The following is a 17,811-nucleotide window of genomic DNA, read 5'->3' as shown; positions in this document are numbered from 1 at the left end:
AATGACAGACAACCAGCTGTCCTTTGCTGAGCACATACTGTAACAATGCTCTCCCCAATCTTGTAGATTTCCCCTGTATGACACCAGGAAGATCTGGCCTTTTCTGTCTGAGTATGCAGCTCAGCTTCTAGTTCAGGCGCTCGTTACCTTGCGACTAGACTACTGCAACTCTCTACTAGCAAGTTTACCAGCTTGTGCTGTCAGGCCGCTGCAGATGATTTAAAATGCAGCAGCATGGCTGGTTTTCAATCAGCTCAAAGCCCCCCTCCCTGTCTCTCTCCATTGGTTCCCTATAGGTGCTCACATCAAGTTCAAGTCCTTGGTGCTGCTTTCAGATCCATTAAAGGACAGGCACCCATCTCCATCAAGAACTTCCTTAAGACCTACATCCCATTTCGCCCTCTTTGGTCAGAAAGCCAGTGCAACTTGGAAACTCCTCCACCACGCGAGAAGTGTTACTCCAGACATTTTTCATGTGTTCTCTGATGGTGGAATGAGCTGCTGAACCACATCCAGCCATCTGATTCCCTCTTTACCTTCAAGAAACACCTTAAAACCCATCTATTCCTGGAAATCCTCTACTAGCCTGACGTATCCCTATGTTCTATCTGAATGTTCTTAATGTTGCACTTCTGGTCATTGAATTATCTTATTTGATTCCCGCTTTTATGGAAGATGTTGTGTAGCTTTTGCTCCTATGTTACTCATACGTGGACCTGGGCAGTCATTTGAAGCTGATCCTAGCTGCTCTTCTGCCTAGTGGCTCCTCGACAGCCGTAAGTTTGTGTAAATGCTAATTAACGTAATTGTATGTCTTGTTGGACAAAAGTATCTGCTAAAATAATGTAATGTAAATGAATCTTGTGTACAATACAATGGATTCGGTGTTATTGCAGTGACTAAACTAAATCAAGCAGTATAAGTCAGCAAAAACTCATCCCTGTTTCGTAGCTCAACATGAGATAATATCATTTTAACATAAAGAACATTTACTTACTTAGCAGATGCTTTTATTCAATGTGACATCCAATTGAAAAAGCACGATCTGATAGTTCCTGGAGCAACTGGGGTACAAGGGCAAACTCACGGACCCAAAACTGAAATCACTCTACTGATCACAGGAGTCAAGCCAGTGACCTTGCACTATGGGCATGGAGTCCCACCCCAAAGAGCCACACACTGCCCAAACTGTAAACTCCATGAACACAGAGCAAAGGTGGGATTTGAATACCCAACCATGGATGTGTGAGGCAGCATTGCTCCCCACTGAACCTTCACGCTAACATGCAATACGGCGGCGCAGAGGGTGGCTCAGCGGGCTTGGATGCTGCCCCTCGAGAAGGTCGCTGGTTTGAATCACCAGGTCAGCAGGATAGCTTCACTATTGGGTCCGTAAGCAAGACCCTTAACCCCCAATTGTACTTTGTAATGTTGGATGAACATGTCTGCTAAATAAATAAAGTGTAAAATTGTATGATCACAGAGTAATCTGCCCAGTTGCATACACATATGCCGATTTGAGTTGGTGTGTAACACCACTCTTACAATTTCTGCATTAAATGATGCAGACGAATTGTCTAGTTAACACGAGCAGATGCATATTAGTACAGTTAGTGGCTGTGGATATCATTAATTTGATGGCAGTCTACAGGGAATCCTTACAGGGGTAGAACTCCAAATGGGCTTGGACCAGTATATACTTGCTGATTACTCCTTTCATAAGATGCTGCTTGATTCATCTACCAAGAATTGTTAAAAGTACAAACTTCAACATAACCTTCTCATTCCCATTTAATAGAGCAACTGAACAATAAAACCATACATATTCAGTCTGTCTTAGCAATAAGTATATTGATCCAGATCTTCACAACAGAATGGCTTGAAAATTTAACAGTCAATGCTGACGCCCTAACCTCATATAATTAATTGTGGTGTTATGGTTTTATGTTTATTGCCTTAGATGTCCGTTCCTGCGGTATTACACTTGCCTGGCTCTTTTTCTATATCAGTAAATAACAGTTTGCATCAGCAACCTGTTACAATCCAGATTTATTCACTCGCTGCCACGGTAAACAAACACCCATGATTTTAAGAGGTATATAATGAGTTTTTTTCTCATTTACAGTTTGACAAACTACCTTTTTTTTTAATTGTCTGGAAGGGCTACTAAAGAAATTTGTAAAAACTTCATTAAATCAATTTCTGATTAACTGGCTCAATCAGAATGGCAGCTAGAGACAAAAACACTCCGCTGTTTTGCGCTGGATTCAGCCTGCAGATGCTCTGTGAAGCAGCTATGTTTTGTGTGCTCCTTTATGTGAGCTGCAGAATCCCACAGTCAGCAGTCATGCAGATCACAAATGAGGTCTGTACTTGGCTGACCATTTAAGGCATCTGCTGCTCCATAAGCCAAGCATCCAAACTCTGTTTTCTTCAGCTACTCTGTCATTCCGTCACCACAAAATAAATGCAAACATTCACTGTTTACTAGCTGTTTACAAGATTTGTTTTGTCTTAGTACAGAAAATGTCTTTGATCAAATTACAACACAAGAAATATGGCTTAACAATATTTAACACTGTTTATGGTATTTTTATGTCCTTATCTGTGTTGCTGATTTAATTAGGACGATACTTCAATTCTGCCTTTCTGGGTCCATGACTTCAGCATGTAATTTTTGTCAGTATCAAATGGTACAAATAATGCCAGTATAAATACATGACTGAAGGTATATATAATTATAATTACAAATAATTAAACATACTTATCAAAGTTGTGCACGACTGTCTTTACAAAAAACACTTCATTAGACATTTCAAAATTATTTTTGAAGTGCATTTGATATTTTTCTGCAACAACAAATGCATTTCTTTTTAGGATAGGACTCTTTGCAAATTACTTATCGTAAAAAGGAATAAATGATGCTTAGTTTCTTGTTAAAAGGCTCTGTTTAGACTAATCCTGACTGATAGCTAGGATTTGTATTCTGATGTCATAACTAAACATAATGTGGCTTTATACGTGAATCTTCTGGCCATTTATAGTGATTTCAGAGCTGAGCAAAATGATATCATAACTGTTTATACTATGTAAAATGACAGCTGTGCTAGACACCATGCTGTGGGTACCTATTATGTTTTCATAGATGTGTATACTGATCTCATCACTCTGCAAATTGATGTCAATCAACACGCTCTCAGGGGATTTATATTCCTCATACACAACAGATCCGATGTCCAGATGCTCAAATAGCTGTTGTAGATCAGTAATTATTAAACTTGCACCAATCAGCATAAGAATAGTTCACCAGCATGAGTAGCAATACTGCCGGGGCTTTCCTTACGACGTGCCGGAGCCAAATCAATATCACACAACATGCAAGTCCGTCCTAAAAGGTGAGCCACGAACACGCAGACCAAGCGAATTTGACAAATGGCCAGGCATGGACTAACCAAGTGTATGTACCTTAAGAGCAAGCTCCCACTCAAACTCTAGGTCACAGGATTAGCACTCCTGCCCACAGAACATTAATCTCGCCACTCATTGATGTGAGAAGGAGAGAGAACGGGATGCTGCTGTACTGCGCCCTACAGCAGCGGTGACGTCTCCGCCGGGGTGGGGGTGCTGCTGTGGCGTGCAGTCTCTCCACACCACTGCTCAGGGGAGCCTCCACCCATGAACAGACATGCTGCATAGGTCACTGCAAGGAGAGAAAGGCTTGGGCGTACCATGTGCCGGAAAAAAGTTAAATATTTACCGCAGGGTTACGAATGCTTTCAGCGCTTTATGGGTTTCCTGTGAATAAAGAACAATGCGAGGGCGAATCTCCATGCGTGCATTTAAATATCGCACTGGTGGCTCGTAGCTTTAGCCAGTCTGTGTACCTGCACGCTCGCAATCTTCTGGTCGTTGTCACTGGAGCGGGCCTGGAAGAGGGCCAGTGCAGCCCGGCTGTGGAGGCTGCGTCGTCTGAAGTGGTCTACCAGGGCTGTGCGCGTCCTCTTCTGCAACAAAGAAAGCTGCGGGGAGAGGAGGGGGGAGAAAGATGTCGCCAGGGCAGGAGAGGAAATTAATGGCAGTGTTCAAGAAGAATGATGGAGGGAAATAGAGAAAGCAGTCAATAGCCCATTCTGCAGTCTACGGGCCTGACAGGAATTTCACAGTCTCTTGGTTTTTTCACCCACTCATGTGCATTCATCAGAATCCAGTCACATCTGGCTGCCAGGATGGGGGGTTAATTTTCTCTAAATGCTTCAGCAGTTTTGTTCTAGTCGAGGCAAACTCTGTGACTGCAAAGCTGATGAGTAAAATATTTCTACTTCACCCAGTTTAACTTTATACCAGTTGCCTCGGGGCGTACTGCTCCTCTCGCTCTTTTACACGTACACAAAGAGTCATGAACCCTCTCTGTAACAAGAAATTATTCCTAGTCCCTTTCAAAGACATACTGCTAGCTTCATTATCTGAACACGGTTTGAAGCAAAGGTTTAAAGTCTTTGATAGACATTTTTTTCTTTCCTTCTCCCCCCCCCCCCCCCCTCCATCTTTCTCTCCTCTCTCCTTAAGCTTATCATAGCCTGGCAATGTGTGCTCCAGAGCGCGGAAAAATTAAAAAAGAGTGAATCCAGCCATCAATAGCTGAAGGAGAAAAATAACAAAAAAATTCCGGAATAGAACATCCTATTAATCCCCTTGGTGAGGCTTCCAAAGGAGATGCTAGATGCACTCTTTGATGTTAAACAATATAATTTTATATTATTACCGAGATATGAAAAAAGTAGCAACAGAGCATTTAGCAAAAGAAAATTGACTACAATAAGAAATCCGGTTCACAAAGCCTTACGTAAATCAAATTTTACGTGGATTTACCATCCCATACCATTCACGGCACCTTATAGCAAAAACACATTAGCCAAAAATATATTTGTACTAGTTCATACTAAAGAACACATATTAAATAAATGAAAAGATTATCCATAAATTTACTCACAGACGTATGTGCACCATTTCATGTTAGAGATTACGTAAATTCTATATATCTATGATATTTTTTGCATAAATCTAGATTTACTTTGAGAGCTGCCTGTAGGGAGGAACCAGTGTGGGTCTGATCGCGACTAGAAATGTGTGGGTCTGCCCACAGGCTGGAGACAGATTTGAACCTCCCTATGGAATACAGATGGTTATAGTATACGGGCCTAGTCATAGAATACAAACAGGCGCTACATCTTGGCCTAGCCAGAAGTGCTGTTTAAACTGAGATAGTCAAAGTACTTACAAAACTAGGCCAAAAATGCACCTTTTCACCATTGTAAACAATAATCTATGATCATCAGTTATCTTATTCTTTCATTTTATGCACATATTACAATTAGTTCTATTATTCATTTATTTTGAAAATATTGGGGGTCACTCCCCCAGAAAACGTTTGGGCAGATTCCCAGTGTGGTAATGGCTAGAGTCCCCAGTTTGATAGGGGCTACAGTCCACGGTGAGGTCTGGGCTAGAGTCCCCGGTGAGTTATGGGCTAGAGTCCCCGGTGTGGTATGGGCTAATGTCCCCAGTGTGGTAGGGGCTAGAGTCCCCGGTGAGGTTTGGGGCTACAGTCCCCGGTGAGGTAGGGGCTAGAGTCCCTGGTGTGGTATGGGCTAGACTCCCCGGTGAGGTATGGGCTAGAGTCCTCAGTGAGGTATGGGCTAGACTCCCCGGTGTGGTATAGGCTAGAGTCCTCGGTGAGGTATGGGCTAGAGTCCCCGGTGAGGTATGGGCTAGAGTCCCCGGTGAGGTATGGGCTAATGTCCCCAGTGTGGTAGGGGCTAGAGTCCCCGGTGAGGTTTGGGGTTAGAGTCCCCGGTGAGGTATGGGCTAGAGTCCCTGGTGAGGAAGGGGCTACAGTCCCCGGTGATGTCTGGGCTAGAGTCCCCGGTGAGGTATTGGTTAGTGTCCCCAATTTGGTATGGGCTAGAGTCCCCGGTGTGGTAATGGCTAGAGTCCCCAGTGTGGTATGGGCTAGAGTCCCCGGTGTGGTATGGGCTAATGTCCCCAGTGTGGTAGGGGCTACAGTCCCCGGTGAGGTTTGGGCTAGAGTCCCCAGTGAGGTATGGGCTAGAGTCCCCGGTGAGGTAGGGGCTACAGTCCCTGGTGATGTCTGGGCTAGAGTCCCCGGTGAGGTATGGGCTAGTGTCCCCAATTTGGTATGGGCTAGAGTCCCCGGTGTGGTAATGGCTAGAGTCCCCAGTGTGGTATGGGCTAGAGTCCCCGGTGTGGTATGGGCTAGAGTCCTCGGTGAGGTATGGGCTAGAGTCCTCGGTGAGGTATTGGCTAGAGTCCCCGGTGAGGTAGGGGCTAGAGTCCCTGGTGTGGTATGGGCTAGACTCCCCGGTGAGGTATGGGCTAGAGTCCTCGGTGAGGTATGGGCTAGACTCCCCGGTGTGGTACAGTATGGGCTAGAGTCCTCGGTGAGGTATGGGCTAGAGTCCCCGGTGAGGTATGGGCTAGAGTCCCCGGTGAGATATGGGCTAGAGTCCTCGGTGAGGTATGGGCTAATGTCCCTGATGAGGTATGGGCTAGAGTCCCCGGTGAGGTATGGGCTAGAGTCCCTGATGAGGTATGGGCTAGAGTTCCCAGTGTGGTATGGGCTAGTGTCCCCGATGAGGTATGGGCTAGAGTCCCCAGTGTGGTATGGGCTAGAGTCCCCGGTGTGGTATGGGCTAGAGTCCTCGGTGAGGTATTGGCTAGAGTCCTCGGTGTGGTAATGGCTAGAGTCCTCGGTGAGGTATGGGCTAGAGTCCTCGGTGAGGTATGGGCTAGAGTCCTCGGTGAGGTATGGGCTAGACTCCCCGGTGTGGTATGGGCTAGAGTCCGCGGTGAGGTATGGGCTAGAGTCCTCGGTGAGGTATGGGCTAGACTCCCCGGTGTGGTATGGGCTAGAGTCCTCGGTGAGGTATGGGCTAGAGTCCCTGGTGAGGTATGGGCTAGAGTCCTCGGTGAGGTATGGGCTAATGTCCCTGATGAGGTATGGGCTAGATTCCCCGGTGAGGTATGGGCTAGAGTCTTCGGTGAGGTATGGGCTAGAGTCCCTGATGAGGTATGGGCTAGAGTTCCCGGTGTGGTATGGGCTAGTGTCCCTGATGAGGTATGGGCTAGAGTCCCCGGGGTGGTATGGGCTAGAGTCCCCGGTGAGGTATTGGCTAGAGTCCTCGGTGTGGTAATGGCTAGAGTCCTCGGTGAGGTATGGGCTAGAGTCCCCAGTGAGGTATGGGCTAATGTCCCTGATGAGGTATGGGCTAGAGTCCCCAGTGAGGTATGGGCTAGAGTCCCCGGTGAGGTATGAGCTAGAGTCCTCGGTGAGGTATAGGCTAATGTCCCTGATGAGGTATGGGCTAGAGTTCCCGGTGAGGTATAGGCTAATGTCCCTGATGAGGTATGGGCTAGAGTCCCCGGTGAAGTATGGATTAGAGTCTCCGACATGGTATTGGTTAATGTCCCCTGTGAAAAACGTGGGAGGTTAAAGTCCCTCAATTCTGGGGATATTTTATTATTTTTATTGTGCTTATTTAAATTTCTTGTGTGCTAATTTCTTTCTTTTTCTTCTTTTAAAATATCTGTAACCCTGTGGTTAAAACATCCATCCATCCATTTTCTGAAACCACTTGCCCTATTCAGGGTGATGATGACATGGAGTGAACATAGACAGCGCTCCACTGACGTTATTTAAATAAAGACTGATTGATTGGTTGATTGATTGATTGCTTGAGTTACTTGCCATCCATGTGTTTTTTTTTTCGAGGCGGTCACCATATAAAAATGAGAAAATATGCTTCGGAGTTGCATACATAGACGCACGGATTGCGAACTTTAATTCTGCTCACACATGATACATTACATCCACCCACGCTAGCTTGTTCAGACATAGAGCCACAACAGCTCCCTGTCCCTCTTCAGCCACGTTCAGACTGATCAGCATGTACAGATAGCACTCTGAGTGCCATCTATGTAAGAGCATCAGGTCAAAATAGATAATAACCTAAGGACACTTTGCTGTGTTAATGGAAAACCAAAAGGCAGGCTAAATATCACGTTTGCTGTAAACTCTTCTCTGTCATGGACTCGGGCAGAGAAGGCATGGGGCAGAATGTGGACGACCCACTGGTGGTTCACAGAAACATGGGGGTTTATTGAACAAAATTGAACACACTAAGAACACTACAAAACTAAAAGGGATAAACAAAGACTAATAACAAAAGGGTCAGGGCAACAAAGGGCAGATAGGCAGAGTACAAACAACAGAACATTCAACGTCAGTGACTCCAGTGGCCTGTACTACGAAGCGGGGTAACTTGTCGGATTTAAGGTACCACAGTTTAAATGGAGTTCATATTCATTCACTTACGTTTTGCCCAGACTACCTTAAATCCAACAGGTTACCCCGATGACCCGGTTACCCCGATGACCCGGTTACCCCGATGACCCGGTTACCCCGATGACCCGGTTACCCCGATGACCCGGTTACCCCGATCTGTAGTACAGGCCCCAGGAGAAACAGAACAGGAGCAGGAACTTAAATACAAAAGGTTAACAAGGATAATACAGAACAGGTGAGAACAATTAACCAATTGAGGAAGGTGCAGGACAATGAGCAATCAGGGTAGAATACACAAGGACTGGCACAAGAAAACAGACATCAGGTGAAACTAATAATTAACTCAGGGAACTAGGGAATCAAACAAACATAAGAAACTAACATAAACAGGGAAAACAAATCTAACACAGGGGAATAACAGATTGTGTTTTTACCTATCACGGGCACAAAAGCAAAAATCAAAACTGAATACAAATCAAAACACAGGAACTAGAAAACTGATACACATGAAACAAAATCTACAAAAATGGAGATTTGAACACAAGACTGAGGGGTTTACAGGTCGCTGCACACTCAGCTGATTGAACCATGTGGACATCTGAGGAGCAGGGGTAAACACTAAAGACTGATGGGGAAGACAGGATGGCCAGCGACACCTGCTGGCCAAACAGGGAGAAGACAAAAGACTCGGACAAACAGCTGCTGACCCTGACATTCTCAAAAGTAGCGCATGAATAACGAAAATATGTGAATTAACGAGCAAGCATACAAGTTGAAGAAAGTAACCCAAAGTGCTAACAGCTACAAAATAAACTGCTGCACTTGCTAAACTATTTATACTACTGCTATACAAAACATAGTTTAATATCACCACTACAGTACAGATAGGATAAACTGAGTCCTTGATTGCTAACTTCAGCACAACCCCCAGGCAGAAGTCTGGATGCTACAGAACTGTCAGTCCACTCGTGACCGCAGTGTTTTTCTCAGATGTTCACTGTTCATGTATGTTACTGTCTGATCTGCACTGTATATATGCAGTTGAACTGTCACAAACTCAAATGCTCGCAGACCTGAAATAAAAATTACTGCAAAATCGAGACACATGGTGATTTTTGCTGCAGCATCCATTTAAACTATATGCAGTTCGATCAAGCTTATCAGTGTACGCAACAACACATTTCAAATGGGATCTGCTCCATCCCTCTGCAATGATATGGAGAGCAATCCAATATTCAGATACCAATCCAGTCAACTGTTTCAGTGCATGGAAATTAGCAAGCTTCCTTCAAGGGACCGGGTACAGGAAACTGCACACTGGATTTTAAGACTTGGTCTGTATTTAATCGCTACACAGACCTTTTAGTGCGATTCATTCGTTCGAATGGAATGGCAGTAAGAATTTAAATGCCTGAGGGTCTAGTGCTCTAAGGTCGTCCAGCTCCATCTCCTGGACCTGAGCAGGAAAGCCCTCACTGTTGCCAGGACAACCAACTGGCCTTTCTTAGCTTAACAAGCAAATTTGATTGCACCTCATGTCAATTAATCCTCCTGTCTGCTTCTGTATAAGGTGTGGCTATAAAATTCTGCGGATGAGCGGGGGAAAAAGGATGGGGGGGGGGGGGGATGAGGGATAAGAGTGAGTCAGAGAAAGGGAGTGAGTAAGTGCGCAATCCTACAGGTATTAGAAATAAATAAGTGTTTTGGAGAATGGGAGTCAGTAACGCACAGAGTGTAGTAAAGGAAAGAGTTGGACAAGGAATTAAGTAAATGAAAACGGGAATGAATAAAAGATACTGGGATGAGTGAAAGAGAACTGTGCTATGTGAGATTTTTTTTGTTTTTACATGACCATGTCGTGCTCCTTCTTTTTACAAGTACATGGATAATATCAAATTCAAAACTAAGGGCTAAGGGTTGAGAGTTAGGAAAGTGCACTTGTAATTGAAAGATTTCTGGCTTGAATCCCTGATTAACAAAGTACCACTGAGGTACCCTGAGCAAGGTACCGCCCCCAAGCACTGCTCCCCGGGCGCTGAATAAGATGCCCCCTGCTATCTCACGACGTCACATATGAGTTAAAGGCACTGTGAATGACACGTTTTCACTTCAGTTATGCTGGTGACATGATAATTCATTTATGACTGTTTATGGACGTGGCACTATTAATATATCAGACTTTTCTTGATGCGATCTTTTTGGGAAAGATCATATGTTACATTGCTAGCTTGATTCCTTTCCTAGTGAAAGTTGTACTTTTTTTTTTCATTTGTTAACAAAAGGAAATCATCTATCCATCTTCAAAATATTCTTTATTCAATACAGGGTAATGGGGAACACATGGCACAAGGGATTGGATGAACCTGGACCGGATGCCAGTCCATCACAGGGCACACACAATGGGAAAGGCAAAAAAGGATGATACCACAATGTACTGCACATTTAACCCCCTTGCAGAGAGATGCCGGTTTTATCATTCATGTGCAATGAATGGGCACAAAAAAACGATTTCAGACCAATTATCCGATTTCCATGTAACAGAAATAATGCGAACCATGTATTTAAGGGCATAAGTCCTTACCTACAGTACTTATCCATCGCAAGAACACAGCCAGTCTACTGTACCTCCCAGGAAACACGCGGCACAAGCCCGGGCCTCACGCTCACGCGCACACTCACACACTTTGGCCAGTTACAGATGCTAGTGCCCTAACTGTATGACTTTGCTGCATACCAGACTTCCTCAGGAAAACCCATTCACACACTTTTTATGTTCTTTCTGCACTGAAAAAAAAAACTGCTCAGAGTAGCTTTAAAAGAAAATTTTGCCGTGATTCTCATTCATTCCAGTCTCAATGACCCCTTTCAGTCTTTTTGAAGGGTCATTATTAATTATCAAATCTTTCCTAAGAAAGAGGCTTTTAGCACAAGCCTATCAAATAAATGTCATTTGCTGCAGCATTACTAAGGTCCTATAGGTATGTCTTTTGTTGTAATGTAAATACAAGTATTTGTAGTCCCACAAAGCCTCTTACTTGATTACTGTAAAAAAAAATTATCGGTTAATATTACATTTCACATCTCAAGTCTATATTTTATAACAAGATACAATGAAGTTTATAATTGAAGTGAAATTTCAAGTATGACTTAAGATGTTTCACACCTTATTGGTAGCCTTATAAGAGGCCTTATATGCTGATTTGAGCTTAGCTTAAGCCAGCCTAAGAGTAATGCATGAAGCAGAAATCATGCACCTCACTCTTATACCTGGAACATACGCTTTTTAAAAGAATTTCCCCATGGGATCAATCTTATCTCAAAATAAGAGAATAAGTCAATCATAGTAAACCATAGTAAACCATAGTCAATTACCAAATAATATATTTTTCTTTACCTATTTTGCTGTAAATAAGATTTATTTAATTACACAACTTACAGAAACTGAATGAACCAACTGTTAACCAGTTTCTGGCTGGTTAAAATAAATATGGAGGCTGCACTTTATTTATATTTTATTTAAAAAAAATCATGACTTTTAAAGTTTTCATTTAAACAATTTACACATGAAATTTTATGCACTTCTAATACAAATGGATCATTGTACAGCATAAAGTCCCTATATCTGATAAAAGAGCAGTGTTAAGCAGTAACAGAATACATTTTTAGTATTATGTGTTTATTCATTTAAAAATCGTGTTCCTTTGTAGGAAATTGAAAGTAAGTTGAAATACAATCGTCAGAATACAGTACATGACAAAGAAGTTATTGATTGTCAATATTTTGGTCATATTACTTTTAGAATATTCATTCCTATGAATGTCAATAGATACCCACAAAAGTTTAAATGCAGTTCTCATCTGAAGGTTTAACATACTTAAAAAACATAATCTGTTTAAGTAGAGCAATACAGACTGTTCACACAGCTAATGGATGCATTGAAATGAGCATTTTTTATAAAATAAACATTAAATCAACATGAAATTAATAATGACATTGAATCTACGTTAGATCAGCATTAAACCTATGTTTAAAATAAACATTGACTCAATACTGAATCAGACTTGCCAAATTTTTCTTTAGCACTTTTTAACTCATAAAATTCATGAAGGAGTCTTAAATATTAAAGGGACCCATGGCCATTACAGTCCCAAATGTATTAAACGTTCCACAAACGTTTAACAAAAGCTGACAAAATAGCATGCAGGCAATACTAAATACGTAAATACTAAATTACTATTCTCAAGCCTGTTTACTTCACGGAGTTAAATTGCACACAGAGCATTATCTAATTGTAACCCACATCCTACGGCCTGATAAAGGATGCAATATGTTATTTCAGCTCATGAACGACAACACAGCCAACCATCACACTAAGACTGAGGTTTTGTGGTCTCTGGCCATTATTATAGCACAAAATAAAAGTCTATTCATTTCAATTATTCATAAGTTTTCTTGCATTACTGAACTACTTAATAGCAAATACACCAATTAAAAAACAGATCCTGAGTTCTACTAAGGCTGTGATTTATTATTTGCTTTGTAAAACCTGTGAACATCTAGTCTAAATAGTCTAGTTTTTTAGACATCTCAGCTAAATGACCTATTTAATTTTGCACAATAATAACAGAAACTGCCATTAATTGTTTATTTCACCAAATTTTGATTTTGATTACCATGTATGACGTTTTCCGTGCTACTGTAAGTTTTCCAACATTAGATGAACGGCAGGTGAAGTCTGCATCATCCAGTGCAGTGTCCATGCTTGATTCCAGTGTCGTAAGAGTGCTACGCACACTGCATATATACGCACACTGCATATATACGCACACTGCATATAGGCGATGTCAGCTTATTATGTATCGTTTAGCTGTTGCGATTATCCATGTCGTATTATCTGTGAATGTTTTCCGAACATGGAGGTGGATGGAGGTACATTTTATAAAAGTGAGAATGTGACTTTTCTATAGGTGGCTACTTAATGTATGCATTTTAATAAATTAGACTAGGTCATTTAGCTCATTTTACTAATTTAGATAACATCTAAATGTGAAATTAGTTCAGGGATGTCTCAAAATATCTCAAAAGTAGCTGCATAGGTCACATTGACTTTGCTGGTTGAATGCATCATTAATTATGTTTACTCGCTAGTCAAGATACATTACAGCTGTTATAGGTTCGCCATTTCATATAATTATAACTTGAAATCCCTAAACCTCTGAAACATAGTCATTTTTTAAAAATCACGTCATTAAGACATGTAAACATATTTAATAAGCATACTGTAAGGCTATTGTCTGGAGAAACAGATGGACTGATATGGTTACGCAGTAAATAACAATCAGTCATCTAGATAATTCAATCCCCCTATAGCACATACTTATCTGTAACCTGAATCAGTGATAACATCCAAAAAGACACATCCTTTAGCAAGCTATTCAGTACATCTAAAACTCAGGTATACATTTGATTTAAGCTCCGGTAAAACTGAAGAACGCTTGTCTTTTTTTTTTTTCCTTTTAAACCTGAAATTAAGTAAAGTCATGAGCTGTCGATTTGTCATTTTTCATAAACGGCACACTGGAATGATTAAATTAGCAATAACAGTCATCCCCGTGCTCACAGTGGACCCAGTTCACTCTTGCTGAGACACAAGGGACAGAAGCCCCATTGGACACTAAGAGATCCAGAACTTCCTCTCCAGGTACACGACACTCACAAAAAGATTTTAAAAGAATACAGACGCTGAATAAGAGAACAGTGAGAATGCCTAAGGGACTGGAACGGGAAACAGAGACACAGTGGATGCAGGCCTATGTGGAAAGCAGGGGCTAAACTAGGCTATCGAAACCACACCTACGTCTTTAACTTATACAGGAACATAGATGGATGACACACTAAGTGGAAACATACAAGTTAATGTTCCTGTAATGTTTATGCTCGTATTTTAGGCATTTATTACATGTTCATGTCATTTTCGATAACTGACAATGCAGAGCAGTTACATAACCTGCCCAGCAGATGGCGAGATGTACTCAAAGCAATGAAGTTCTAGATTTTAGAATCTTGATTATTTGTAATCTGGATAGGAGAGATTTGGTGTTTTTTTTGGTGGTGGTTAAGGATGGGGCATTTCTGTTGGCATTTCAAAACGAGTACTGCAAAACTTACAAATGACTGATCGTCCAGTTACAGGTTTCCTCTTTGTAGTCTGATCCAGTCCGACATAGGATTTTAAACAATAAAAAAAGCAGTTTCCCTTTTTATCTCTTTCGATTGTGCAAAACATGTTAAATTGCTTGCAATATAAAACACCTGAAATGGGGCTGCAGCCGAATATTCAGCCAAAGTTTTACTGCAGCAAACTTTTTAATGTCCTCGCAGAGAATTGTGCATAGTAGCAATATTGTATATGACAATGCAAGCAAGAATAATGTTGCACGGTCACTGTGGCTGGAATGCGCCGTGAACTCAAGCATGCAAAATGTCCCCTCAGCACCCCATTTAGTTGCTGCTCTGCTGGAGCTGCCTTTGCGATGCTGGGCTTTGTCTGTCGGACACTGAAAAAGACTCTCCTTAAACTGTAGCTTTGCTTTAAACCTGTTTGGGGAGATGATGCGATTTGAACATCCGTACTACGTGACGGATTGGCGGTGCCGTAGTCTGACTGCACCATGTGATAAATTGCGTCGAGACTTAACATAAATAAACTTGATAGTGATGTACTGGCCCAGTATTATTTATGTCGCTCTGTGCTGTTTTAATCATACAGTTCACGGGACTCTTTTTCACTAATTGTGACTGACACTGTCGAGGGAATGGAAATGTAGCTCTGACACTTGTAGTACATGCAGACTGTGTTGGACGCAGGAAAAAACACGGCTGATGTAGCTGCATCCCTGCGGTTCTGCCAGCGCCCATCGCTCTATGACTGACTGCTCCTTTAATCAGTTCTAATCTAATACACTGCACCAAGTAGATATATCACTGCACGTCTTCACCAACTTTAAATGCAGAGTAGTTTTTTTGCCTTTTCATCTCGCTAGATTACCATTGTAAGGTACTCATAACTTCCGCATAACAACCCATGCTGGTAATACCTTAAACAGTAAATACGAAAGGCATATTTTCATGTCTTATTTGAAGCAGTTTTTTTTTTTTTTTTTGAATGATAACTGTGCTTTCACTGTATTTACACCCATTTTCATTAAGAATCTGTCCAGCATGGGGTCACAGAGAGTCTGGAGTCTATCCCAGATGGACAGTCTGGAAAGGATGCCAGTCCACTGCAGGGTACAACCGCTATGGGCTATTTAGGGGCACCGATACACTTAAAAAGCATGTCTTTGGACTATGGGAGGAGACTGCAAAACCTTATCCCATACAGATCGAGTCAGGGCAGGAGTCAAAGCCACAACTCTGGAGGTATGAGCAGAAATTGACATAACTGGCATGCAAGTATGCATTCACCTTTAAAAGTGTTATGTACGGCAATCGATTGTTGTAACAGCGCAAATACGTACGTATTTTATGTGCATTTGCGCATATATGACAAGAAATTATCGTGCATTTTAACCTTTATATGCTAATTCGTACTTCATTTCCAGTATAGATCTTAAAATGCACGGTAATTTCTTGTCATATCGGTGCAAATGCACATAAAATACGTTTATATTTCTGCTATTACATTAATCGATTGCTGCACATATCGTTTTAGAGGTGAATGCGTACTTGCGTACCAGTCATTGTATGTCAGTCCCTGGGTATAAGGCCACAATAAACCACTGAGCAACCTTCAGCTTGCATCTTATCGTATTTTCATTATATAATATAATCCCAGGCTTTCACTCCATTAGTGTGCATAATATGTCAGGAGAGTTATGGTTAAGTTAGGGTTAAGTTAGGGTTAAGTTAGGGTTGTTTTTATAAAATCTTACTTCACTTTGTTGGTGTCAGGTTGGATTCCACTAGGCCTTTTTATGCCTTGACTTGCATTCCTCCTTGTGGTATTTTTAATTTTGAGCAGGGCACCAAAACTACATATGCATGACAGGGAAAAACACATGAGCTATTTTATATTTGTTACGTTTCACCTCCAGCGCACCTGATTAATTATGAGCTTGTAGATTAGTTGATTTAAACAGATTGTCTGGTGGTGGAAAAGAGCAAATATGTGGAATGGTTTGGGATACATGAGGAGAGAATAACTGATCCAATGTTGGGGTGGCATGGTGGCCTGGCAGGGAGAGCTGTGGCCTCAAGTCTTCAGAGTCAGAGTTTGCATGTTCTCAGCATGTCCTTCAGGCTTCCACCCGCAGTCCAAAGACATGCAGTAAGGTCAGCTAGCATCCATGAATTGCCTATAGCATATTCTTGTGTGTGCCCTGGCATTCTACATAACCTCCGTCTTGTGCCCTGTGCTGCCTGAGATAGATTCTAGGCCAGGGACAAGTTTGTGAACAGCTGCTCTTGGCACAGTAATCGGCTCGCTGCGTTCTGATGTTTATTTATGCTCTGAGGTCACATCAACGGACGATGTTACACACGTTCTACAGAAAGGTCTTAGCCACTTATGAGCTGGTACTGTAGGTCCTTATCTGGTTAAGGGTGAATCATGGGGGGTGGATCAGTGGGTTAAGCCTCGGTGGCTGTGATCAGAAGATGTTCAGTTGGAGCCCCAGCCTCCACAGAATATTCATATCTCCATTGGATCCTGGAGCAAAGGCCCTTATCCCAGCTACACACCGGCTGACCCTTCACTGTGACCCCTAAGCTTACTGGCAACACAATACATGTCTGTGTGTCTCATGGACAGTGACATGGGGTCAAGAGAAGTTCCCCACAGGGATTAATAAAGTATAAATAAAAGTATGTGTTTGAGTGTGTGTGTATGTGTGTGTGTGTGGTCCAGGTATACCTTACCTTGTGGGGACCAAATGTCCCCACAATGTGATGAATACCCATTTTTTTACCTTACGGAGACCAGTTTCCGGGTCCCCATATAGGAAAACTCTATTTTATAAAAATCCGTCACTGCAATGAAAAATCTAAAAATGCAAAAACTTTTTTTTTTTGGCGATTTATGGTTAGGGTTAGGGCTTGGTAGGGGTTAAGGTTGTCTTAGTTAGCATTAGAATTTTTGAATGAGCGGTCCCCAAAAAGATATGATTACATGACTATGTGTGTGTGTGTGTGTGTGTGTGTGTGTGGATTATGTTTATATTACATTGTGCGGACCAAATGTTGCCCACAAATTAATAAAAACCTGTTATTTTGACATTGTGGGGACCATTTTTCAGCTCCCCAGAAAAGATCTGTGAATGCAATCAAAAAACTAAAAATGCCAAAAGTCTCTTATCTTATTTGGTTTCTTAGGGTAAGGTTGGGTTGGGGTTAAGTTCATCATGTTGGGATTAGAGTTTGCCCCATAGAGATTAATGAATAACCTCTGA

At 42.0% G+C, this 17,811-nt stretch overlaps 1 long non-coding RNA gene across 1 annotated transcript in view; it reads right to left on the bottom strand.

Moving 5' to 3' along the window:
- Positions 1 to 3,911: 3,911 nt before the first annotated feature.
- Positions 3,912 to 17,811, bottom strand: part of LOC111854339 (uncharacterized) — a 40,393-nt gene continuing 26,493 nt past the window's right edge. Inside the window, exon 3 of the long non-coding RNA XR_002840659.1 lies at positions 3,912 to 4,019. This is a non-coding gene — a long non-coding RNA (uncharacterized lncRNA). The remainder of the gene's footprint in view (positions 4,020 to 17,811) is intronic.

The sequence above is a fragment of the Paramormyrops kingsleyae genome, chromosome 4 (assembly GCF_048594095.1).
Source record: "Paramormyrops kingsleyae isolate MSU_618 chromosome 4, PKINGS_0.4, whole genome shotgun sequence".
Taxonomy (NCBI): domain Eukaryota; kingdom Metazoa; phylum Chordata; class Actinopteri; order Osteoglossiformes; family Mormyridae; genus Paramormyrops; species Paramormyrops kingsleyae.
Note: the sequence above shows the minus strand (reverse complement) of the source record. Positions and strands in the feature narration are given on the sequence as shown.